The sequence below is a fragment of the Rhinolophus sinicus genome, linkage group LG03 (genome assembly GCF_036562045.2).
Source record: "Rhinolophus sinicus isolate RSC01 linkage group LG03, ASM3656204v1, whole genome shotgun sequence".
NCBI lineage: Eukaryota > Metazoa > Chordata > Mammalia > Chiroptera > Rhinolophidae > Rhinolophus > Rhinolophus sinicus.
The window spans coordinates 52,152,406-52,179,898 of NC_133753.1; the positions used below are offsets into that span (position 1 = coordinate 52,152,406).

A 27,493-nucleotide genomic window follows, 5' to 3' on the forward strand; every position below is an offset into this window, starting at 1 on the left:
AACCTCCAACTATTTTGTTTCTAGGGTGTGTTGGGGGACTCAAGTTCAGACCCAGGTCACCCACTACCTGTGACCAGTCGGGGACTACCTGGTAGGAGATACAAAGCGATTCACAGTTATTCACTGCCTGTGGTAACCTTGGCAGTGTGTGGGAGAAGCCACGCTGCAATCTAAGGATGTCTGCTATCAGTACTAGGCCTGGGGTAGCTCTACAAAATGCTAGGACACCTTGAGGCCTCCTGCCACCTGCCTTAAGGGTCTGCCACTGATAATGCCTTGTGTCGTATATGAGTTGGGTGAGGCAGGTTCTCAGGGAGTCACTAGAGTGGGAAGAGTTATGGTCACCAGGTTAATACAAATTCTGGTTTGGTAACAGTGCTGAGCATGGAACGACTCAGCAAAAGTCTCAGAGCACACTGAGGTCAGCTGTCACCTGTCTGGGACCCATGGACTCCGATAGTTTTCTAAGAAAGATTGCACTGTGGGTGGGTCCGGTCGCTCTCTGAGAAAGTGCCTCTGGTGTTGGGCAAGTTGAGTGGGGCAGGATCCCAGTGAAGCTCACCAGGACAATCAGATTCAGATTTTGCCTGTGGGAGAGGACTCAACACAGGAAAGATGGCACCCACCTGCTGGCTGCACAAGAGGACCTCACACACGGAAAATGGTGACTGTCATTAAGCCCTCACTCCACAGCTATAAACCTCAGTCTACCCCCTACCAGGCCTCTGACACCCCCCCCCCCCCAGTCACAGTCTCTCTGCTGGAAACCCAAGGTGAATGCCTACGAATGAAGCTGTGCGTGGGCCGTTTAAGAGGACATATGGGTTTCCCGCAGCCTTCCATCCCACCTGGACAGTCATAATCCCCACTGTTTTTCACAGCGAGATGTTGTGGGGGCTCTTCTTCCTGGCACCAGTACTCTGGGCTGGGAAAGCCAGTGTGGGCTGGGGTCTCTTGCTCCTCCAAGAAGAACCTCCTGGTTCTCAACTGCCACACAGGGGTTTGGAGCCAGCCCGTTTTGCGCCCCTCCTACCAGTCTCGATGCGGCTTCTTCTTTATATCCCTACTTATAAAACTTTTGTTCAGCCAGACTTCAGATGGTTCTCCAGATTGACATTTCAATAATTTAGTTGTAATTTTAATGTGTTCATGGAAGGAAGCAAGGAACTGTGTTTTATATTCTCCGCCATCTTGGATCTGATTGTGGCTATAATTTTCTAATACTTCATTTCTTTAATTAATTAAATATGGAGAGTCTACCAAATTATCCTGCCTCATATTTGTAATGATCAAATAACAAAGCAGAGTTCATTTTAGCTATATTCACTTAAGAAATCATGAAGATCCTGAATTTACGAAAAGAATGATCTTAAAAAGAATGGTTTCTTACTACCGTGCTTCCCCCAAAATAAGACCTTGCCGGACTACCAGCTCTAATGCGTCTTTTGGAGAAAAATTAATATAAGACCTGATCTCATTTTACTATAAGATCGGGTCTTATCTAACATAATATAAGACCGGGTCTTATCTAACATAATATAAGACCGGGTCTTATATTAATTATTGCTTCAAAAGACATATTAGAGCTGATGGTCTGGCTAAGTGTTATTTTCGGGGAAACATGGTACTAAATTCTGATGACCACTCTCAACAAAAGCCAAATTTTATATATATATATATATATATATATATATATATATATATATATATATATATATATAAAATAAATTTTATTGGGGAATATTGGGGAACAGTGTGTTTCTCCAGGGCCCTAAATCAGCTCCAAGTCGTTGTCCTTCAATCTAGTTGTGGAGGGCGCAGCTCAGCTCCAAGTCCAGTCACTGTTTTCAATCTTTAGTTGCAGGGTTCACAACCCACCATCCCACGTGGGAATTGAACTGGCAACCTTGTTGTTGAAAGTTTACACTCTAACCAACTGAGCCATCCACTGCCCCTTGGGAAGCTCAGTGGCAGCTTGTTGTCTTCAATCTAGTTGGGGATGGCTCAGCTCACTGGCCTATATGGGAATCGAACTGGCAACCCTATTGTTTAGAGCTCATGCTCTAACCAACTGAGCCATCCAGCCACCCCAAATAACACTTCATTTTGAAAACACATCTGAGGAGGGTATAATAAATAGGGAGGAGATGAGGGATGGCATCAGTTCAACATGGAACAAGGCAAAACAAAACTAAAGTTTGACTAATGGTTAGTATGCTTCATCGGTAAAGCCAATATACCACCCCAACAGTACGTTTCCCTTATGAGACACATTGGGAACAGACACAAACTTTGAAAGAAGAAATCTGTTCAGCTACTTGTTCTGTGTGTCTATATCACATCTACACACAGCAGGGCAGAAATATTCTTCCTACCACTCATCAGCACTCTATATTGTGAGATAGACTGCTCAGGTTTCAGGCACTGTGATGTCATACCAGATGATGAAAAAGAGCACTGGGCTAGGAGGCAGGAGATAGGGATCCAGGTTTTAGCTCCACCTTTTAGGAGTCATGAGAGTTTAGGGTAGGCCATTGAATTTCCCTGAGTCTAAGTTTCTATTTCTGCGAAATGCAGGCATTAAACTCAGCCAAAGATTTACTAGCCATTTCACCACCAATAAAACCTTTTATTATCTACTCCACCCCAAAACTGAATTCCTATTTTGAAGGATTTTGGTCTCCTAAACTCTTCTTTATTGAGTTATAATGAATATTTTCCCTGTTAAAACAAAACAAAACAAAACACAAAGCCATGTAACTTCCATTCAGAACTTCAGATTAAAAGGGAAATGGAGCACTGCCATGCTGAGCTGAAATAATTCTAGTGAAAGACGTTTGATGTTTTAACTAGCATGGATAATTTTATTTCAGTAAATTACACAATTTGTTAGGTATTCTGAAATATTTTACAAATTGTCAGGTGACTATTTTTGAAGACCCAGGGCTGTGACTCACTGGTATAGATAATACTTAGTATCCACGCCAACCTTAAACTGTATTTTTATAATCACCTCTTAAAGTGGCATAATTAAAAGTGTAAAGCCTCACATGAAATGAAAGGTTGATAGAAAAGGGAATCCAAAAACAATTACAACATCTCAGTTCTAAGCTAAGAGTCCAAATAACATTTACTTGTTCTAATAACATTTATGCTAGCAAATGAGGTATTTTTATAAGGGGTTAGTTATATGCTTCTATTACCCAGTAATATTTTCATTTAAAACTAACATCTTTTTAAAAAGCTTTGTAGTGTCTAGAACAAAACAGTAAAAAAAAGGAAAAAGGTTGACATCTTACCAATAGGTAATAACTCTTACCTAACTTTGTCATTGTTCGATTAGCTTGAAAACTATTTTTGTTTCTCACTAATGTGCAATTCGATCTACAGGTTGGACATTTTATATTTAACATAGCATCATCTTGAAAACAAGAGATTTTTGGCCATGTCCTTCAAATAAACATGTAAGCCTCTATAGACATGGTTTTGTTATACTTTTAGCAAGCAACAAAGGAGTTAAGGAGTCAATAGGGAGCCCATCTTAACTATGGAGGCTGTGGCTCCTGCACTATTCCCTGGTAAAGAAGTTGGGCCTGTGATTGTTTCTTTGTGGCTTAAGGCTGGGAAGTTTAGTAGGCCAATAAAACAGATTGCTAAGTAGATCATAAATAAAAGTGGCTGTAATGAATATGTAGGTTGCAAAGTTTACAATAGAAAAGAGTGAAAGGCAGGTACCTTTGTGATCCCGAGGACACATGCTGCCCTATCATTGATTATTTCAGACTTAAATGACTGACCTATTAAAAAAAGGCTCAAGCTGTGTTACCACTGTTAAAATTGGAATACAGATCATATGAATGTAAGAACACAACTATCAAATGCAAAAACCTCACATGGAAGACCAAATGCAGGTCTTCCTAGCTCCAATGTATCTAATTGAGCGAAAGATGATGCCTATAAATGGGAAGAATTTCAGTGATCTTTGCCTGAAAAGACTTTCACTTTTCTGAAGAAAAATTGGAGTTTATTCTCCCTGAAATGTTTTTAAAGTTTATGCATGTTAAATGATTTATAATATAGTTGGTTAAAATATACTTGTAGTTCTCTTTAAAGGATATTAACTTTAGATAATCCAGTATGTCATTTATACCTTCTCTGAGTTAGGTGAGCATGGTCTAGGAAGAAAAAAGAGCTATGGCTGTATTGCTAATCATTTGAGTTTGTTCATTTACTCAACAAATATTCACTGAACATCTATTATGCACTTAGCTGCTGCAGATAAAGCAATAAACAACATAAACAAAATTCCTGCCTTATCAAGTTTCTCCTGGGTGAGACAGATAAAGAATAACTGAATTATAGTATATTTGAGGGTAATAAGTATTCAAGAGAAAAATACAGCAAGGAAGAATAAGTGGGTGATGAGGGTGTTGTTGCCATTTTATATAGGATGGAGTGATATGTCATCAAAGAGAAACAAGTATGTGAGAAAACTAGCTGGGTGGCTACTAAGGGAGGTGTGCTCTGGCAGTAGAGTAGAAAAACCCCGAGGCAAGAGAGTGCTTTCTACCTTTAAGGAGCAATAAAGAGAGCAGTGTGGCTAGAAGGGTAAATGAGTGGAAAATGAAGTCTGGGAGGTAGCAGGGGACAGACTGGAAGGGTCTTGAAAGCCATGTTAAGGACCATGGTATTGCAGTGATAACAGATGCTATTGGAGGATTTTGAGCAGAAGAATGGTATCAGACTTCGATTTTAAAACGATCTACCTGTACCGAAAAAAATGACTGAAGGAAAACTAGAAGACCAGTTGGGAAGATGTCATAATTCAGGAAAGAGATAAAGGTGGCTAGGACAACGATCACAGCAACAGGTAGTGACAAATGGTCAAATCCTTAAAGATAATTTTTAGTATGAGAAACTTAGCATGGGAATATAACTCCTGTTTCACACTTATGTCAATGAATCCGTAACTTATTTTTTCCTTTAGGGAAAGGTTTCCTGCTTTCTTGTTTTCCAGACTCCTCTGTCATGTGAGGATCACATGTTATGCTGTTAACTAGGTCACCCCTAGTTTAACTAGTCCACTGTAGAACGATTGCCTATAATTTACCCTTTTCTTTTCAAATGTACTCCTCTTATTGTGTATAACTAGGAGTTAACTGCATAATTGGGGGGGGGGATAGGACAAATAATTCAGTTTCTTATACAAAGAAAGCAAGTTAACGTATTTTTGATGACTTACACAGCCAGAGTAGGAGAAGCTGAGAAGTACAGTGTGGAACAGGAGGTCATGAACAGATGATGTTCCCTATTATAGATAATATTAAATAATGGCTTCACAGTATCTATTTTTATTCTTGTAAATTCAATTTAAAAAGCATTTCCTGGACACTCCACTATGTGCCCAGAGGGCAACAATTACTCAACAGAAAAACATTTAAAAGTTACTTCTTTTAAGGTCGAAGTTATCTTTTGACTATAAGCATCTTGAAGACAGGATACAGGGTCCATGCTTTATTCATACTTAAATTCTTAAAGCCCAAAAGAGTTCTTTATTCACAATAAGCACTTAATATACATTTACTAACTTTAACAGAATGGATGCATGTTTCTCTCACTGAAGTCCTACTAAATGAATCCCACATTAGTAGCAGAGTTTATAGTTCTCAGATTACTGTTTTTTGAAATTTACATTTTTGGTGATGTTGGAAAAGATAAGGATAACTTGATTTCAAATGTCAAGTTTTATAGTTTAAAAAATTAACAAGTGCATGTCAGAAAACTTGAGAAGAGTATTATTACTTATTTATTAATTATTTCCTAATACTAGCCATCATAAAGCTAAAAAGAGAACTAAATAAAAACCGTAAGTATTCACTTAGATTTATAGAGATTAACATTGAAAAAGTGAATTTTCTAGTCATGGGATGAAAGACTCTTTTAAGTTTGGTACGAAGGTTTTATGTGTAGACAGAGACATGCCACACATTTCAACAGAATCTGTGTCACAATCATACTAGGGTTGGAACTGATTCTAAAGGTGCTAGGAACTACCTTTTTAGCTTTGGGTTCTATGAGAAAGTTGGGCCAGGACAAAATATGGGGATTGGTAAAAAATTATAGTAGAGCTGTTTATTTCAAAGCCAAATTATGTAAATACTTTATACCCAATTGTTTCAAATAAACATTTACTAATGTATCTATTCATGGGCTTACCTCTGATGTTATAAACTATTTAAATCCTAGAAAAATAATGATGTCACAGCATCCTCTTTATAGATTGAGGCTGTTACACTTTCCCACTCAAGTACATTTTAGAATAAGGCAAAGAATGGTTTTGGAAAGTTTCTGTCAATACAGTAAACTCTGGCCCAGTGCCCAGGAAGGGACTTACGAATATTGGGTAATGGATCTTTAAACAAACAAACCAAAAAACCTCAAAACCCACCAGGGAACACACCTAAAAAATATTAAATTTTGTTTCTCTTTGGGTCTGTTTTTCACAGAAACAACATTTATGAAGAAGGTAAGAATATATCTACTTTAGGCATATATTTGTGTTTAAGTTTAATGTAGGGGTTGCCAAATTATGGCTGTGAGCCAAATATGGCCCACCACCTGATTTTACAAATAAAATTTCACTGGAACACAGCCATGCCCATTCATTTATGTATTATCTGTGGCTACTTGAATACTCCAATAGCACAGGTGAACAGTTGTGACAGAGACTGTCTTGCCCACAAAGTCAGAACATATTTACTACATACACTTTTATACACAAAATTTGCTGACTCTTGGTCTAGCACATTGAGGAGGAATAGAAATACAGGCTACAACAAAGAGAGAAAAGCAAGTTCTAGGATATTTTCCAGAACCGTCATTTCTAGAACCAAATTATTTTTGAAAACTAACAAAATGTTGGCATATTATAGATATATTAAGTGTTGAAATAATTACAGGTAATATAAAGATGAAAACTTTGAATGGCCAACACTTTAAAATTTGTTTAAAATCTATTCAGTGAATATAAACATAGGGGAGAAATTAGAAACTATCCTGGGACTTAAGTGTGATAAAAATGCTTAAAGGTCTAACTATGAATTTATATATATAGCATATATGATGGTCATCAAAATTAGATATTATACAAGTACAAAAAATGACTTTTCGAAATAAAATCATTACTGGTTAAACAAAGGGAATATCAACAACAGCAAATTTCATATTGGCAAATCACTTAGGACATGAATGCCTGCCCTAACTTAGAATGAAATCCAAAGCCCCAAACATCCACAGTGATAAAATTTGTAATTTCTTAATTTATTCATTCTTTCCTATACTTTAAAAAATAATCATCAATTGTATTAGATAAAAAAATAAAACAAAAAACTTTATGGTTCCATTGATGCTGAACACCGACAGTGGGCCCAAATTCTAAAATCATTTATAGAATTCAACCACACATCCTTTAAAAACCATACAAGTTACACACACACACACACACACACACACAGGGTCATATCCTATTTCTGATTTGTGAAGTCTCAAAAAGTTGAAATACCAGCAGCTGAAAAGTTCAATACATCTTAAGAGCCAGACCTGAAATTTAACCATGTTCTTTCTTCTTTAAAAAGAAATAGGTCAGAAAACTAAATATCACCAATGCTGTACAACCACATCACATCAGTACAAACAATTGGATACACAGGACTCATTCACTGGTTACTTTTCCTTCTGCTTTTTGACTTGAAATCAGATCAAAGACATTACTGGCTTGTCACAAAAATGAACATCTTAGAACTATGGATTAAAAGCCTATTATCTTCAACGATACAATTCTGACACTGTTCTGAACAGTAGTTACTGTCAGCATAAACAGTGGCTATTTCTTCTTATTAATGCATGAAGAAAATCTTTCATTCAGTGACCAAGTTGAATATAAATTTGGAATGGATTTTAGAACCATTCCGTTTATATACCTAAGCTTTTTCTGCTAGTCTGACCTATAAGGTCAGTAAAAGAATCGGCCACTTTGGAAATTTTATATCGCGGTAGCCTTCAAAGAGAGACAGCTTATTTAACAGCCATAAATAAGAAACTCTTAAGTACCTACAGTTGTTGTGTGCCCTCTATGCTTGTCTGCCGAAGGAGCTAAGCAAATAACCTATTCCGAATCATGTTCAACAACTGGAGGGTTCGCTCATGAAGTTCCGCTGAAGCTGGTGCTGGGAGTAAATACTGTTTATTGCACAAACACTAGGATTCTTGCTAGTCTTAAAGGCCTCGGATATTGTCTATAATACCCTGTTATCTTAGCTTCCTAGTGACTTCAGAGACATGCCCTTGGAGAATATTCTACTTGTTGCTCATCTTGCTATTTTCATGGACAAAATAGAGGTAACAGTCTCTCTATAGTTCTAACTCCTGACCTTTTTCTTACTGGTTTAGGTAGCCAGTAATCTTTCAAATAGTAGTTTTCCATTATTTATTTCTACCAGCCCCAGAAAGTTGTATTTGTCTTCTTTCCTATTTAAAGAAACCCCTCAGTTTAGCCACCCTTATGATTTAATATTCTGACCTTTTCTACTTATCATTAATAATAAGTCTTATTACAGTGTTTCCCCGAAAATAAGACCTAGCCGGACCATCAGCTTTAATGCGCCTTTTGGAGCAAAAATTAATATAAGAGCCGGTATTATATTATATTATACCCGGTTTTACAGTATAGTAAAATAAGACTGGGTCTTATATTAATTTTTGCTCCAAAAGACACATTAGAGCTGATGGTACGGCTAGGTCTTATTTTTGGGGAAACACGGTAATTCTATTATGTACATGAAAATGCTAAATCATTGGAAATGGTTTAAGTGGTCTTTGTGGTTTGGGAACATGTCAGGATAGCTGCAGTCATCTCAAGGGGTACCTTTAAAATTTCAAATTTAGTACTAAAAATGACTCAAAATTCACATTAATTTAAAAAAGCCACTCCCAACAAAATTAAACCCCACAAAATTTTGGGGAGAATGGAAGGCATCATTTCCTTAATTGTATGAGGTTGGCGCAAAAGTAATTGCGGTTTAAAAGGTTAAAAATAATTGCAAAAAACTGCAATTACTTTTGCACCAACTTAATAGTTCATTATCCAAAGGCTACAGACCTCTGTACTTTTCTACTTACGGCAAAGCAAGAAAAGGTGGAATCTAAGCTGCTTTGATTCATCTCAGAAAAAAAGTAACTCATGGGGGGGAAAGTTAGAAAAACATCTTTTTCTTCCTTGATGGCTGGGATGGTAAAATACACTTTGAGAGAGAGTTTAACTAAAATAAAAAGCACAGAAATTAACTGATAAATAGACTTTGTAGGGAAATATATTTAAAAACAGAGGACAAAGGACAGAGTAATATTTGATAAAGCAAACAGATTTGTGTCACCAGCCTATGCATATGACTGCAAACAAGTTACATTAAAAATGAATAAGACATACCATTTTGATGCATAGTTAAGATTTGATGTTTAAAAGACGTTTTCAAATGCTATTGATGAGAACACAACTTTAGGAGTTTGGGTCTAAAGCAGGGGTGTCCAAACTGCGGCCCGCAGGCCAACTGCGGTCCGCAATCCATTGTTAATTGGCCCGCAGCAAATTCCAAAAATATATTTAGTTTACTTAAATAAACCAGGTGTGGAAATACATACTTCACTTCGAGTGAGTGGCCCGGCTGTTTGTGTATTTTACCGCATATGGCCCTTGGTAAAAAAACGTTGAAAAAAGTTTGGACACCCCTGGTCTAAAGGCATTCTGGAATTTGTCTAGGAGTTTACTTTCTGGTGATAAAAATCTTGCAAGTATCTTGCTTCTTCAGAATTCTGCATCTTTTGCAGCCTATTGAAAGGATCTATGTTTGTAAATACTAACACCAAATTAAGAAATAAAGAATAAAAAAATAAAGAAACTTCTCTCCATCTAAGAAATGCTTCACAAGGCCATAAAGATGTTCATTCAACCAATGATTAAAAAAAAAAAAAAAGCATAGACTTCTGATGGTTCAGAAAACAAAAATAATTAGTATGAATTCTAGGAAGCAGAATTTGATTCAACAAATTTTCCCTACATTTCAAGCTTCCTTTTCTGAAAGTGAACGCTTTCTAAATAACAGCAGCAGCTACAATTTATACTCAGTATATCCAGGCATTACATTACATATGTAAGTTTAGGTAACATAATCCTTTTTCTCTTTTACTGTAATATTTATCCTTATGTTTTCAAAATTTAATTCGCTTTTCAACAAAATTTGGTAAAAACGAAATGCTAAGTTTCCTTTAAATTTCAGGCTGCAGTGGTAGGAACTAGAAAAAAACAAAGAAAGAACGTTTACTAAATGTCTATTATACACCTGGCACATGTGAGGCACATAGTACCTTCAAACTACCATTTGAAATAGACATTATTTTCTCCTTTTCCAAATAGATACTTGGCAGTCACAGAACTTACAAGCAATTTTTCAAGGTTATAAAATAAAAAGCAGCCAAGGCCAGATAAAACCCATCATCTGCTGGACTAGGAAGTCTGTGCTTTCCTACATCATCCTATCAGATGGTCGTAGGTCTTTAAACAACAAAACCAATTAAAAATAAATTCGATCAACAAAAACATAATTGACAGAATAAACTATGTTTTATATTTAATAAACTAAATAAGCTATTTCATGAGTAAACCAAGATACATAATACATTTTAACATTCAAAACAGAAAGAAAATGGTCTCTATTATCAAATTAAGTTGTAATCTTGGCTCTGTGTGTGATCTTGGGCGAGTTACTTAAGAGATTTGCATGGCAAAGACTAAAGATTAAGATGACGCAGATAATGGTCATGGGTCCTCACACAGGTCAGTCCTGCACCTCTGACAGAGTGCCACTGAAGCTGTGAAGGATGCAAACAAACATATAGCAAATGTTTTGATTTTTGTCACAAATTACTGAAGGAAAACACCACGCTGCTCCCAATCCCCACCCAGTGCTTAAAATTCCCTTAAATGTTGTATCTTCGTAATAATCTGATACAGCTGATAAACAGCTGGTGTACATACAAAGAACAAAGACTATAGAGTTGGTGGTTAAAGAAGGGGAGGGTAGATTCAGGAACCTTGAAGAGGAAGAAAAACACCCCACAAAGTCAAAGTACTACCATCCATGCCTTCAGAAAGACTTCCAGATAACCTTAACAATTAGAAATGTCTCCTATTGTCTATTGGCTATAATGATACTTTAGGCCTTTATCCAGGGTAGACCACCATGACAGTTTATCCCTTTTCATGTCTAGAATGGTCTTAGTGTTCCCCAACCCTGCTCTAGAGTGGGAGAGTGAGTCTGCTATAGAAAAAGTACAGAGGTTGTATTTTGGTATAGAATCCAGTAATGCTATACTTTTAGATGTGGCCTAAGCATATATTTATTTTTTCTTATGTCTATGCTTTTTACCTGTCTGGTCCGTTCTCCCTCTTCTCTAATAGATGAATTGCTACTCGTCTTTCCAAACACAGCTCAATGTCTACTGAGGTCATTACTACTTTCCAAGGCGGGGTTAGTTCTACCTACTCAGTGTTTCCAGGGCACTTATTATATACACCTTCACTTGCCTTACTGCAATATAATTAATTGATTGTCTGTTTTTCATACTAGATTGGAACTTCCCTGAAGGCAATGACAGAGTGTGTGTATATGTTTGAATTCTCAGTGTCCAAGCATCATTCTATTGTTGTGGCTATAAGAGTCTACTTTATTCAATATTTCAGCCTGTCCAGAGAAGCAAGTAGAAAATTTAATGTTCTTAAGAACACTGTTTCTTCATCAGTAGGAAGAAAACTATGCCCACATGATTTTTGGTTATGTATTGAATATATCAGTTTTAAAACTAATAGCACTTAGCATTTCGACCTGAGAGGAAGTTCAGATTTCCCACTCCAAGCTTCCTAAGGGATAAGTAATGAGTCTAGGGTCAAATAACTGAGCCAGAAGATTTGAGCAAACCATTCTCTTAATTTTACTGACCGAACTGCTTTACTAATGCCAGTACACCTTTATTGGTCTTTCAATCAGATGGCTGTTACCATTCAGTTGTTCTGAAGAGGAACAGAGGAGCTAAGGTTTATATTTATGATACTGAAATATATATCATGGCTTATAAAAAGCAAAGGCCTATTCAATGTTCTATGATCAAAATGATATAGATTGCATGTATTAAGTAACCCTACCTATCATTATTGTTAGTAGTAGTAGTAGCAGTATGAGCAGTACTAACCTAGCTCTTTCACTGTATCTTTAGTAACAGTAACATGTATTTTACAAAAGATTAAAGAGATTGGATAAGCAGCAAACTGAAATCTGAGCTGTTACTGTCAAGTTTCTAGTTTGGTTTGGGAAGTACAACATTCAAATGATCATGAAATAAAACATACATAGTTCATTTGCATTTTTATACCCATTTTTTTTTTAACAATTCACATTGTTAAAGATCTATAAATTACATATATTTCAGGAAAAGCATTCAGATAGAAAGCCGTAACTTTCAATTCCCAGTTGTTCTAGGCATTGGAAAGGTAAATAAATAGTGTAACCATAAGTGCTCTTAGAAGTGTACTATTTATCAAGGTATCTGTTTTAAAAATATATTTCTTTTAAAAACTTGAGTTTCGACATAGAATTTCAACATGAAATATACTTTCGATTAATTAAAATGCATTTACTATTTATGTATCCTTAATAGCATTCAATATGTTTAAATATAATTTTTAGCATGGTTTCAAAGTAGTATGATCATGTTTGAAGTTGATGTTAAATATATTAATAAATTAATAGAACTTAAAATACTAAATTCTAAATAGTGTAAAACTACCTAATAAATTATAAATAAGATAGCAAGTAATACAATATGTAAGTAGGCTTGGCTTGTGAAACTTCCTAACGCTTCTTAAAGAAATCAAGGTTTCACCCGAGTTCAACGGCTTTCCCCTTCCCTTCTCTGTGGCTCATCCTGGACACCGGAGACAAAACGGAGAACTACCTCCAAGCAGTGAATGCTGTTACGACTAGGGGCGCTAGTGACTTCCAGTTTCTATTCTCTTTCCAGGCTGTTCTGTCCATTTTGCTCTTTTGGTTTAAAAACGAAAGAACTATGAAACACTAAAAATACACTGTTTCTTAAAATCAATCTCAGACTAAAAAGAAATGAGATGCGTTTTCATGTACTAATGTGGTACATATATTTTTTACCTGTGTAGTTCTACCCAAATATTAATATGTAATTTAACTTTCATTACTCTCATAGAATTATAGCAATAAATTACAAGAAAATTGCACTTACATGTTTTAGCAGTTCTGTCATTTTAAATATGATTTCTGTTAATCTAGCAGAAATCATCTGTTATACTGTTGAACCACCTACCCCTGCACAGCACACAACTGTTAAAATGTAAATTGCCCAACTATTTTTAGCTGCTGCTGAAAAAAATTCCTGTCTTCGGGAATAATGATTTGAGGCATTGTGTTCATTTTGTTTATCAAGCAGCTATTCAGCCTCTAGCGGGCCCAAGTGCTTATGCAAGCAAAAGCTTTTAAGAATGCCTGCAGCTGCAATCCAACCTTCCAGGTAGGCTGCAGGTTCAGAACACAGCTGCCCTCGGCTGCATAAAACTGAGATCCATCTGGAACTGAGTTTCAAAAAGGATTTCAAATTTGAGTTTTCATGTATCACACGGAAGAGAAGGCGGGGAAAGAACATAGGAAAGAAGGAAAGCAAACAACCAAAAGATGATATCTCTACTTCAGCCTTAATAAAAAATGAAAAGCTCAGACCCATGCTGCTCCTTCTAGATGACTACTTGCCAAGCCGGATATTCCCATTCAGTGTATCCTGGGATGAGCTGTGACTCACCAGCAGCACCTGCGCCCATGTGTTAAGTACCGCCAAATAAAAGCCCCACATCAATTTACACAACAAAGAGATGTACCCTACAAGGCTTGGGGCCTCTATCCAAAGCCCCACTCCCCATTTGTTCTAAGCAAAGGGAGAGGAAAAAAAAAAAATCTTCCCTCCTCGCACTAGGGATTTTTAAATTGTAGGTGGATTTATGATGTAGGTTCATTTACAAATACTTTTACTCTTTAAAAGAATAAAGTATATTTAATAGCACAAACATCCCTACAGCTTTAGATTATCGTGGCCATTAATGATTGTTCATCAAACCATTCCAACCTACTTCACGAAAGCTCTTTATTCTCAAAGGATACATTTTTGAGCAAAGAGGGATCAACAAACTAGTTGCTTGAAAGCTTTCCTGATGCTAGGCTGAAGTTAGGAAAGGCTTAATGAAGGCTTTAAAATCCACACGGGCTTCACAATGAACATCTGACTTGGTGATTTATGCATATTAATAACTTCAGTCCTACAGAGGCAAGCTGAGCCGAACATGTCCTACGAATCTTAATGTCTTTAGCTCCACTGGGATTATTACAAATGTAAATTTCTAAGATTCTCAGCTATTAATCTCTGTCTGTCCTCCTGTTCAGCAACATAATGACTAATTAAACATCAAAAGACCTGTACAGGAGATCCTCTTTGACAGCTACCGGCCTAGTCCTCTTCCCAAGAGGGGAATTCAAATGACAGGGACATGGAGTAAAAGCATATGAGGAAGCTACAAATAATTGCAGAGAAACCTAAAAACCTAACATTAAATGCGGATTTATCTCAATCAATGACTCAGTTAAGCAGTGAACGATTACTATGTGAAGCTTATTGACACCAACCAAACATAACACTTATAGCCAGCAAATACTGAATATCTGGAATCAGTTTGTTTAGCACCAAGTCAAAAAAATGGGTACTTACAGAAGAAGGCAAACCAGGAGGCACCTTTCTGACTTTCTTTGCTTGCAAAGGATCTGCACATGGAAAACAGTATATTTCATCAGCATTTATATTAGAAAAGATCAGCCTTCAAATGAACAGGAAATACTTTTTCCTCCTAGTGTCTTTCTTGTTTTCCAATACCTAGGAGTAAGCAAGTGAATCTAGGGATGGGGATCTCACTCTTTCTAACTGGTTCCAGTGCAAAATAGGTTTTCCTAATGAAGCCATATATATTCTGAAACACATATCTCGTAAGTTTGGGAAGATGACAGCAAAATAAATAAGAAAACAACAAACCACTAAGCATGTGTTAAAGGGAATTAACATTTTTAAGTACCTATTATGTGCCAGGCTCTACACTAAGGTACTTTACATCATTTATCTCAGTTTTATTTGCAGAGAGGCATTTGATGCAACAGGTTATTTTCATAATAAACTCCTTAACAGAGACACAAATTTAGTGTCCACATCACACTGAGAATTTGGTTAAAAGCACTAAACAGACTAATGCAATGTTACAAATTATGTTAGAAATTTGAAATAAAATGTAATAAAAGAAAAATTAAGGTTATAATAATGTCAGAGATATGGTATCCAAACTATTAAATACAGACCTTGTCATATATAATGTCACAGTATTCTGTAAAAATATTTACTTTAACAATCTGTGCTTAAAAGTGCAACTTCAGCACTACTTACTGTACAATTTATCCTTTGATGTTTATTGCCAAGAAATAACTACAAAGAGAAAGTATATTTATTTCTAAGATATAAATGATTTATTAATATAAATGAGAATGAGTATTATCATATGCCACCAGCCTCACTTGGTATTTTAATTTTACTTATCTATTAAATTTAAAATTTGTCCTTACTATTTTTTTAAAAAGTTGGTAAATAAGTACAGCTTTCCAATCTTTCACAAATAATTGGTCACTTTAGGATTTTTTCAGAGGGGTTCAAAATTAAGATGAGAGAATAATATGAAGGCTAACACAAAGTATAATATTTTTGAAAACTGTAAAAACGAGAATTAAACAAGCATTGTATTTTCCTGGGTCACACATGATATGACGTGATAAGACATGTTTAAGAAAAAATGAAACCTATTTAAATTGGGAATCCTCACAGTAAATATCCCAGGAGGTTATAAAGCTAAAAAAGCTACTTTATAAGTAGCACATGGGAAAATTTTAAACAAAAGGGGAAAAGCATTCATTACCACCTAAGTCACTACCCAAAAGGCAGCCTATATTTCCTTAAAACAAAAGTGCCAAAGATAAACATCTGACACACTCTGTTATTTATAAAACTTACAGGCAAAATTTTCGTTCTTTGTGAGGCTTTTCTAGAACTTAATTTTTCACAATATAGCATTCCTTGAGCAAAAGCCACACTCTATACCAAGAAGAGTCAGTGAACTGCTCCTACTATTTTGGAACCCATCATTCTATTATGGGGTAATCACTAGTAGATGTTGCTATTTAGCTCAGGACAGTTTTTCCCTGCCAGGTGGACAGAAAATTTTCTTTTACACTTTTATCTCATCATAAGCTGCCACTATACAATTACATACATGATGTCAAATTTAAAATCATGAATTTGGAGTTCACAGTTCACTTTTGAGAGGCTGCAAAGTGTAATAGTTAAGAGAGTAAGCCGGCTGGATTCAAATTTGAGCTTCATCATACAACAGCTGTGTGAGCGTGGGCAAGTTACTTAACCTCTCTGAGCTTCAGTTACCTAAGATGGAGAAAGGGGAAATAATACCTCCTGGAGTTATTGTAATAAACATAAAACATGAAAGATGCTTAGGGCAGTGACACAATAAATTTTAGCCACTAGATTTGTATTAAAATCTGGCAAAATGATTGTAAATTGGATTGTTAGATACTGTTCTGCAGAATGTTGGTTGCCTTAAGCATCTAAGTAACTCGAGAAGATGCTCAGATTGTTGTAGATGATCTCTGAGGTCATTTCAACTCTGAGATTTTATGAATAAATGCAATGCCAAGAAACAGTGGCTAAGCCTGAGAAATAATAATGAATAGAGTATAATCCATGAAGTGGTATTCACACAGGACGAATGAGCCTCCCTAGGTACCAAACCTTGGCTAATAACTTGCTTAGCTTCTCGGTCTTGGTTCCTCATTTGTAACATGAGGTTAATAGTACCATCTCATAGAGTTTTGGTGAAGATGTAGTGTGTGCAAGTATAGCACAGTACCTGGCACGGAGGAGACAATGAGCAGTATCTATCATTATCATAATAAAAGTGAAACTGAATAAGATTAATTTCTAGAAAATTTGAATTTTTATGAAACGCACTCCTCCCCACGCCCCTGTTATTTCAATAGTTCATTTTCAATCTGAACTTTTAGTAATAGCATATTGGTCTATAGTAGGGCTTTTTGTCACAGAATGTGTTCACTTAATGTACTAACAAGGTATTTTCTAGAGTGACATTAACATATCTAGACTCAAATGAATGCTCCTGCCCTGACTAATTTTATGCGAAATAAAAGTGAAGATGGAGAAAAGACACTTTACAATTCAGCTCATTTTTTTAATAACAGAAAGTATACTGGCCTAACTCATCTGGGCTCATTCTAACAGTATATATACTACTAAGTCACTCCTGATGCTAGAGGGGTGCACATCTAATGAGACCGCTGCTGAATGTGACAATCCATCACTGTGCCCTTTGTTACCCTCAAGCATACTCTAGACCCAGAAACTAGGGAGATTTCACCAAAATAGAGGTTTGACAGAGGTAGATACATAAATTGGAGGCAGCCAAAAAATACTTGTAGAATAAATAAATAAATAAATAAATAAATAAATAAATAATTTTTTTTTGGATGGGTTATACTTATTTTAGAAGCTGGCCTATCCTTAATATAAAAATGCTTTACTACTTCAATTTTCCTATTAAAGGGTTCTTTGGTAGGAATCACCCCAAATTCCCACATTTAAACAGTGTTTGGAAAAGGTGTTCGAGTACACCTGAAGCTTGCTATAAGCAGCAACACAAAATAGATCGGCCTGGTTAGCCTATGGATAAAAAAATGGAGGGTTTGATGCTTAATAGGTATTGAATTTCCTTTTGAGGTGATGTTTTGGAACTACACAGAGATGATAGCTGCACAGCATTGTGAATATACTAAATGTCACTGAACTGTATACTTTAATAGGATTAATTTTATGTTAATTTTATCTCAATCTTTTAAAAGGAGGGGAGTCGAAACAATTCATATGCAAAGAACACTGGACATGGAGTCAGAAAATCTTAAATTTTATCGTGGGTAAACCACCTATTAATTATATGAATGTGTCCTCTTTTGGGCCTCAGTTTTATGTTAAATCTAGTATTACATCCACTGCCTAGCAGGGCTAGTGTACTGATGAGATGAGAATGTACCTAAAACTACTTTGTAAACTGTTCAGCATTTTATCAATTTTAGTCAAAAATAAGGTTGTCAAATCAGCTCATGACATTTTTAAAAGTGGAAAAACTAGTCCCATTTTTAAGTCCTGTTTTTCACTATTTAGTCCCTCCTACATTGATAACCAAACAAGAGTATTAAATTGTTTATTAAATATCTAATAGATGTATTATTTTATGCACATAAGCCCCAATATCAACATGATACCATAGAAACCAAATTTCTTCTAATTAAAAGTGCAGCCAGAAGAAGAGATTAAGGGTGGGGGAGAAACATCTGTAGGATGGGATCTGTCATGTGATATACTTACCAAGTGCTGCAGAGTCATGGAGTGGTCTTCTTCTGGAACTTGTGGCAGAGAATGAGTAGTATGGTGTCCCAGGTTTTCCTGAAGACAACTGTGCTGGGCTTCCAAGCCCTAGATCTTGTCTCAGGAGACTAGACTATAAAACAAGGCCAGAGAAACAGGTTACCTTTCCATTGATTAACAATCCAAATATGAAAATTTCATCACTTCTAAATTATTTATAGTGCCTTCAACAATGCCTTGAATTTAGGAAGCACCCAATAAGTACTTATTTGAGTTCTAGTAGACCATAAGTTTAAGCCTGTATTTTCTCTTGTTCTCCATCCTCATGTTGTCTGCTTTCTAGTAATTATGTAAATCCATACAATCTTAAGGTTGAAAGACACTTTAGTTACTATGTGTTCCCACCCTTTAATCATCAAAGAATATTTTTGAAAAATGTCCATCCAGTCTTTACTTGAATGCTTTCATGACCACACATTGCATTCAATTCTGTTCTTTTTCCTTTTCTTTCCTTTTTTTTTTTTTTTTTGATAGCTCTCACTGTTTGAAGAGTGCCAATATTTTCAAGACTAGTAATTCCTGTTTTCTTCAACTGTGTCTCATGACAATGGGTTGGAATGTACTCCTCACCATCCCTGACACAGACCTCTGAATTTATTTTCAGTTTCTCAAAGTCTCTTGGAAAACAGAATAGATGACAATGCGCCAGATTATGCAGAGTAGTTTTCAACACTACAATTAAACAACCCATTTGTACGAGCTCACATCGAAAGGTTACAAATGGTCACACCCTGTTACTCAGGGAGTATGATGCAAGTAAGTCATGCTCTTCCAATGGTGTCCGTGTTCAGTTTGTGTTTTATGGTCCCAAGTACAAGATTTAACATTGATCTCTGATAAAATTCATCTTGTTATATTTGATCCAAAATAATAATCCATTTCTAGCATTTTTAGATTTTAGTCTGTCAACCAATGCATTTGCCAGCCTTCCATTAATAGTATCTAGGCATAAAAAAATGTGATAAAAAGATGAGGACAACAGGTTGAGGAGCGAGCCCTAAGGTATGCTACACTGACATCATGAGAATTTGTCAAGTGCTTCACTGAAATCCAGAGGTTCAGCAGCTCTGACCTACTCATGCAGTGATGCTATCATAAAGCAAATGAAGTTAATTTGCCAGAAGTTGGTTCTAAGCTTTCTGGGTGCTGACGGAAAAAGAAGACCTCAACTGGAAAGGGTGTTGGATCCTCTCAAGTGAAAAGGGCTGTGATTCCTCTGATACATTTACTATCCTCCTATGTCACATTTAACACCCCTTACTGCCATCACCATACTCTTAGTAGTGGTCCTTTCAGCCTCTGAGTATCATAAAGATACTGAGAAATAAAACTCAGCTTGGACAGAATCAGAAGAACTTTGCAAGAGTAGTAGCCCCGGCCCTGCATCCATTCTGATAATCAAGAAAAATTCTTATTTCAGTTTATCATACTATTTAATGATTCTTAAATAATTTGTTTTAGCTTAAACAAGTTGAGGTGAAATTCACATAACATAAAATTAATTATTTAAACATTTCCAGTAAGTGACATCTAATACATTCATAATGTTGTACAACCATCACAATCTAGTTCCAGAACATTTTCATCACCCCAAAAGAAAACTCCATACCTATTAGTCACTTCCATTTCTCCCCTCCTGTAGCCCCTGGCTTGTGTTGCTATGGATTTACCTATTCTGAGTATTTATATAAATGGAATCATACAATATGTGATCTTTTGTGTTTGGCTTCTTTCACTTAGTACGTTTTCAAAGCTCATCCATGTTGTGACATGTATCAGTACTTCACTCCTTTTTATGGCCAAATAATATTCCATTGTGTAGATACACTACAATGTGTTTATCCATTCATCCATTGATGGGGCATTTTGGTTGCTTCTAGCTTTGGACTATTGTGAATAATGTTGCTATGAACTTTTGTATACAAAAGTACCTGATTTAAACTCTTTTTGGTATATATACTTAGGAGTGGAATTGCTGGGTCATGTGATAATTCTACACTTAACTTCTTAAGGAATTGCCAAACTGTTTCCCATAGTGCCTCAGCAATTTTATATTCCCATCAGCAATGGATAAGGGTTCTAATTTCTCTACATCCTTGCCAATACTTGTTACTTAAAAACAAAACAAAACATTATAGCTATCCTTGTGAGTGTGAAGTGGTATCTTACCGTGGTTTTATTTTGCATTCTCTAATGACTCATGATGTCGAACATCTCTTTATGGGCTTGATGGCCCTTTGTGTATCTTCTTTGGAAAAATGTCTATTCAAGTTCTTTGCCATTTTTAAGTTGGATTGTCTTTCTGCTGTTATTATTACGAGTTCTTATCTGTTATGCTTTGAATACTAGACAGTTATGATTTGCAAATATTTTCTCCTAGTTTATAGGTTGTCTTTTCACTTCTTAATGTCCTATGATGCACAAAAGTTTTTAATGTTGATGAAACTAATATATCTATTTTTTTGTTTGTTTCTCATGGTTTTAATGTCATATCTAAGGATACATTGCCAAAACCCAAGGTAATGAAGACTCACCCCTATATTTTCTTCTAAGAGTTTTTGGTGTTAGTTTTTATACATAGATTATTGATCCCTTTGAGTTAATTTTTGAATATGGTATAAATCAGGGGTCCAACTTCATTCTTTTGTATGTGGATACCAAGTTGTCCTAAGACCATCTGTTGAGGAAAATATAATAGTATTTCCTTATTCAGAGGTCTTGGCACCCTTGTTGAAAATCAGTTGGTCATAGACATTTGGGTTTATTTCTGAACTGTCAGTTCTATCCCATTGGTCTACATGTTTACTTTATGCCAGTTCCATACTGTTTTGATTACTGTAGCTTTGTAGTAAGTTTTGAAATTGGAAAGTGTGAGTAGTCTAACATTATTCTTCTTTTTCAATATTGTTTTGGCTATTTGGGGTCCCTTGAAAGTACATATAAATTTTAGAGTCAGCTTTTTCATTTCTGGAAAAACAAAAAAGCCATTGGAATTTTGATAGGCATCGCACTGAATCTGTAGATTGCTTTGGGGAGTACTGCCATCTTAACATTGAATCTTCCAATCAATGAACACTGAGTATTTTTCCATTTAGTTACTTATTTTTTTGTGATGTGTTGTGGTTTCCAGTGTATAAGTCTCCTAGGTATTTTACTCTTTTGGGTGCTAGTGTGAACTAAGTTTTTTTCTAATTTTATTTTTGGTTTGTTCATTATTAGTGTATAAAAATACAACCACTTTTTGTGTGGAATCTTGCAACTTTGCTAAATTCATTAGCTCTAATAGTTTTATTGTGGATTTATAAGATCATTTCATCTGCAAATAGGGATAGTTTTACTTCTTCCTTTCCAATTTGGATGCCTTTTATTTCTTTTTCTTGCCTAATTCTTCTGGTTAAAACTTCCAATAAAATGTTGAATATAACTGTTGAAGGTGGATATCCTTGTCTTGTTCTTGATCTTAAGCTGAAAAGCTTTCATGTTTTCACCATTAAGTACGATATTAGTTGTGGGTTTTCATAAATGACCTTTAGTAAGTTAAGAAAATTCCTTCCTATTACTAGTTTGTTAAGGGTTATCATGAAAGAGTACTGGATTTTGTCAGATGCCTTTTCTGTATTAATTGAGATGATCACGTGATTTCCCCCCTTCGTTCTATTAATAAATTACGGTGATCAATTCTCGTTATGTTGAACTACCCTTGCATTCCTAAGATAAAACCCACTTGGTCATGGTGTATAATCCTTTTAATATGCTGCTAGATTTAGGCTGCTAGCGTTTTGTAGAGGATTTTTACATTAATTTATATAAAGATATTGGTCTGTAGTTTGTCTTTTCCTGTGATATCTCAGTCTGCCTTTGTATCAGGGTAATGCTGGCCTCAGGACTTAAGTATTTGAGAAGGAGTGGTGTTAATTCTTCTTTAAATGATTGGTAGGAAGGCATTTGGTCTTGGGCTTTTCTTTTTTGGGAGAATTTTTATTATTGATTCAATCCTTTTACTTGTTTTAATTCTGTTCAGATTTTCTGTTTTTTCTTAAGTTTGGTAGTGTGTAGATTTCTAGGAATTTGTCCATTTCATCTATATTGTCCAATTTGTTAGCATACAATTGTCCACAGTATTTTTTATAATCCTTTTTATTTTTGTAAGGTTAATAGTAATGCTTCCTATTTTCATTTCTGATCTTACAAATTACTCTCTCCTTTTTTCTTGTTAGTTAACCTAAAGGTCTGTCAATTTTGTTGATCTTTTTAAAGAACCAACTTTTTATTTTGTTGATTCTATTGTTTTTCTACTCTGTTCTTTAAAACTTCTGTTCTAATCTTTATTATTTTCTTCCTCCTGCTTTGAGTTTGGTTTGCTCTTCTTTTTCTAGGTTCTTATGGTTTAAAGTCAGGTTACTGATTTGAGATCTTTATTCTTTTCTAATGAAGGTATTTACAACTATAAATTTCTCTCTGATCACTGCTTTCACTGCATCTGATACGTTTTGCTATATTGTCTTTTCATCTTTATTTGATATTGCATTAAAAAAGCCTATCAACAATCCTGAAGCACACATTAAGCAATCAATGTACTAAACCAGCCAAAGATCATTACATCTTTTAGAAATGCTGATAATTAAAAAAATTTTTTTCAGATTCCTCAAAAGGTAAATTCTTCTTTGAACAGAGTTGATACCTTCTTGATAAAGGAGAAAAGTGAGAAGAGGATTTTAAGCACCAGATAATATGATGTATACATGAAAAGACTATAATATTCATGTAATTATTTAGCATTTAGTGCACAAATTCCAACAGATACAAGGTTAGACAAATTAAGAAAGAAAGGTGTGATTATCAGACATAAAAAAGAAATAGTCCCCCTTAAGATAATATTCTCCAGGAGAAATAAAATTGAGAAAACAATCAATATAAATGTAAGTAACAACACATGTTCTATTTCTGAAACAAACCATTAGCAATGGACCTCCTGATTACATTACTTGTGTGACCTAGGAATCATTAAGTCTTCTGCACGTTATAATCAAATTTCCATTGTCACATATGTTTTGTGTTTTTCTTTCTTTTTTGCCCCTGTTAGGCACATTTCACATTCTTCAAATAGCTATCAGAATAGGCTCATAGTGTGTTAGATAGAACATATTATTACCACATGTTTGATGGCAGGAGTCATGTACCTTGAAATTTTCCTTTAAACAACACTAGTCTTTTAGGATATTCCCTGCTCAGAGCAAAACTGACTTTCATGATATCATGTTTTTGAAGCACCTGCTATAGTTATTACTTCATCTGCCTTTTCTCAGGTAGAAGGCACATACAAAACTGGTCATTGTACACATATGAGCAAATACACGAGAGGAATTGTGCTCATGTCTATTAACAGTGCTCCTCACAGTATTTCCTTGGCATATGAATTTTAATGGACATATAACACGATGATCTATACTAGGGGTCAACAAACCATAGTCTGCAGGTCAAATTGGGCCCGTTTTTAAAAATACCTTTATTGGAACACAACCTCACCCATTACTTTATGTATTAGCTATGGCTGTTTTCGTGCCACAGTGGGAGAATTGAGTAGTTAAAAGAGAATGAATATATGATCTGCAAAGCCTAAAATGTTTACTATCTACACCTTTTGGAAAATTTTTATCAATCCTTTATGTAATGTTTTGATGGAGGAACAAAAGACTGAATTTGGAGGATGGTGAATAAGTGTGCCTGCTTAAGTTATAAGATAAAGACACATAAACTTTCAGATGAGTAAAATGAGTTATTTCTTCAAAGAATAGTCATCATAAAGACTGAAAGAGGCATCAAATAATCTAAACCATGAATAGGAAAGCATGTTTCTTATATTCCTAAAAGTGGATGAAACGTTTACAAAAACTCTGATGTACTGGAAACAACATGGGCTTTGGAGGTAGCTACCCTGAGTTCAAATCTTGACTATTATTCTGGGCAAATTATCTAACATTAATGTATCTTTTTCCTTTTCTATAAATGGTTGTATTACTAATTAGCTTGCAGGATTACAGGGAGTGGTAAATAAGGCTTAAGTAAAAGTAGCATGGCTGTAGGCCTGCCCTAGTGAAAAACAAAAAACTTAATTTTATTTTTTATTTCCCCATAGATTACCACATTCTAAGTATCACAGCAGAATGAAAATAAGATGAGTGACATTTGAAATTCTGTTTCCTGAGCACAAGTTGTTTGTCCTAAGTAAGGAGATCTTGTGTGCACTGAATGGAAGCTGGGTGAGTTACACCTCCCAAGGACTATGCTAACACAGGCAGGCCCCTAGAGAGAAGGTGACAATTAGAGGCTAAATCCAAAGAGGAGTGTGACAGAATCAAACTGTTTCAACCTAAACCAAGGATAAATAGAAAAATGCCAACTTATTCCTTAAAATGATTCAGCAGAAGTGTGTATAAACCCACATTAGGCATACAAACATATATAAACACATAATGAATGAAAAAAAAGGAATGTATATACAAGTATGGTGAAATGTTAATTAATGAAACTCGGTTATTGAGCACACAGATGCTCATTGTACTAGTTTTATACCTTTTCTGTGGATTTGTAATTTTTCAAAATAAAAAGTTAGAGAAAATCAGAATAAATTTCAAGGATTCACTAGCACACTTTCAAATGTATTACCTCATTTAATGTTTACTGCAATCTTAATTATTATATAGATTTTATGTTATACAGATAGCAAGCGGTAGAAAGAACCCTCATTTGAATCTAGGTCTGTTTCAGAAGCTCTTTTTCGCAATACAACAAAACTTCTGCGATAGTCCAGGAACCTAGTATTATTTATAAGATTGATAACTTGAAGAAATATAAGTGACCTATACAGGAGTTAGTGGATTACAATCCTAAAGTTGAGTTATCTACAGAACATTAACAGGTTGATTTTGAACACACGCATGAAACAAAGGAAGAAAAAGAAGGAGAACAAGTTTTTTTAGGAAAAAAGTTTACTTGTCACCAATTTTAGTGTTGTTAAACCCTTCTCCTTACTATAGACAAATATGGAGATATGGTTAGGAAATACCTTGTCTTCTTGTTCTATAATGAATATTAATGTCACAAAAATACAGAAGATGTTCTTCACTCAGATGTCCTAATCATAGAAATAACCATTTCCCCATGTTTAATCTGTATCATAAGCTACATGATCAGGCAAAGTTAAGTGTAGAAGAAATTGTTTCCTTTTAAGAACACAAGATGGTATTTTATCCTGTTCACTAAAATAAATTGTTCAGTCCTATAAGAAATACATACACAAGAAGTTTAACATAAGTTTTTTTCCCCCACAAAGACTTAATAATCTAGGCAATATGTAATAACCATGAAGCTAATGGAAAATATAACTAAAAAATCAAAGGCTAACCGATATAAGCCTAACATTTTGATATTCTACCACTAACAAAATTATATATTTTTCCTTTGAGTCTTTAAAAATGTTGGTAACACGAAAGCACACATAATAAACTAATTTTTCCTTGAAATAAAATTACATAGCTCATGTTCTTGATTTTTCTGCCAGCATAAAACAAATGAGAAGCATTATTGATTACCACTGATCTTGTCCTGGAGGTATCTCAGGCAAAAAGAATACACAAATATCCCGGAGGACACCGAACTAGGCAAAGCAGCTTTCTTCTGCGGAGCTGTCTTATGAAAGGCAGAATTAGAATTCTGAAATGACACGGCACTAAATTTCTTAGCACATGCTTAGAAAACAATTGTTTTAATAGTCATCTAGAACCTCATCTGTGAAAAATGTATCCAATTACTGAAGAATAATCAATGAAGGGTTATCCCTGAAACACTAGATTATTGTAATAAAAGATTATTGTAATAAACCCTACAGCAAGTAAGTTTCATTTTTGAATTACATATGACAAACCAGTAAATAAAAGCCCCATTTCTTTATAAGGACCTTTAGTAGCCTATGGGATAACTATTCTTTTAAGTTCTCCCTCCCTCTTCACGTGCTTGAGAATTCTCGACTTAAAATGTGAACTTAAAAAGGCTATTCAGTGTAAGCCTTCATGGTGATACTAACTGAAAATTAGAGGAGAGAAATAAAGTAGTGGGCATGGCTGACTCATTTACTAATGCAACTTCTTCTTCATTATATTGGAAGGGAAAATACATGTGATTTACTAGGAACACAGAAGCACATCCTATGTAAAAATTGTGCTGCTCAATAGCCAGGAGGACTCAGAATCACTGCAGTCATTTCGATTTTCTTTATTCTTGAAAGGGAAAGCATTTGAAATGTTGATAAAGACAGGCTTGCTTCCTAAGAACTGCTTTTTAGCGCTAAATGTCTTAGCCCAAACACTGTACTACATATACTTTTATATCCATAACTTCAGATCGAATACAGACATAATTAACTCTATGTCAAAAATTATTAGCCTCATTTTATGATTAAAAATTTGAAGTACTAACTCATCATTAATCTGTTTTCTAGGAAAATAAGATGGAGAGTACTTAATGTTATAGTCACATATCTCAAAAAATTAAAAAAATTTAATATGGACTCATGAAACCTCTGCTTTTTGTACATTCTACAATTCCTTAATTTCATGCCTATATTACACCCCTGAAGTGGTATGCAAAATTAGTATAGTATTATCATATTTGCAATTTTTTTTAACTTAGAAAAATCACAGTACACTTTATCTGTAAGTCCATTTGAAGTTTCAGAAGAGTGACAAAGAAGCCACTCACCCCAAGTCAC

At 35.1% G+C, this 27,493-nt stretch overlaps 1 protein-coding gene across 5 annotated transcripts in view; it reads right to left on the reverse strand.

Moving 5' to 3' along the window:
* The window catches only part of TCF12 (transcription factor 12), a 106,512-nt gene that overhangs the window by 63,637 nt on the left and 15,382 nt on the right, over positions 1-27,493 (reverse strand). For all 5 annotated transcript variants that reach the window (XM_074327695.1, XM_074327694.1, XM_074327693.1 and 2 more), the window contains exons 2-3: positions 18,667-18,799; positions 14,890-14,942 (exon numbers count right to left, since the gene is read on the reverse strand). The gene's annotated coding sequence lies outside the window, so the exon portion shown is untranslated. The remainder of the gene's footprint in view (positions 1-14,889; positions 14,943-18,666; positions 18,800-27,493) is intronic.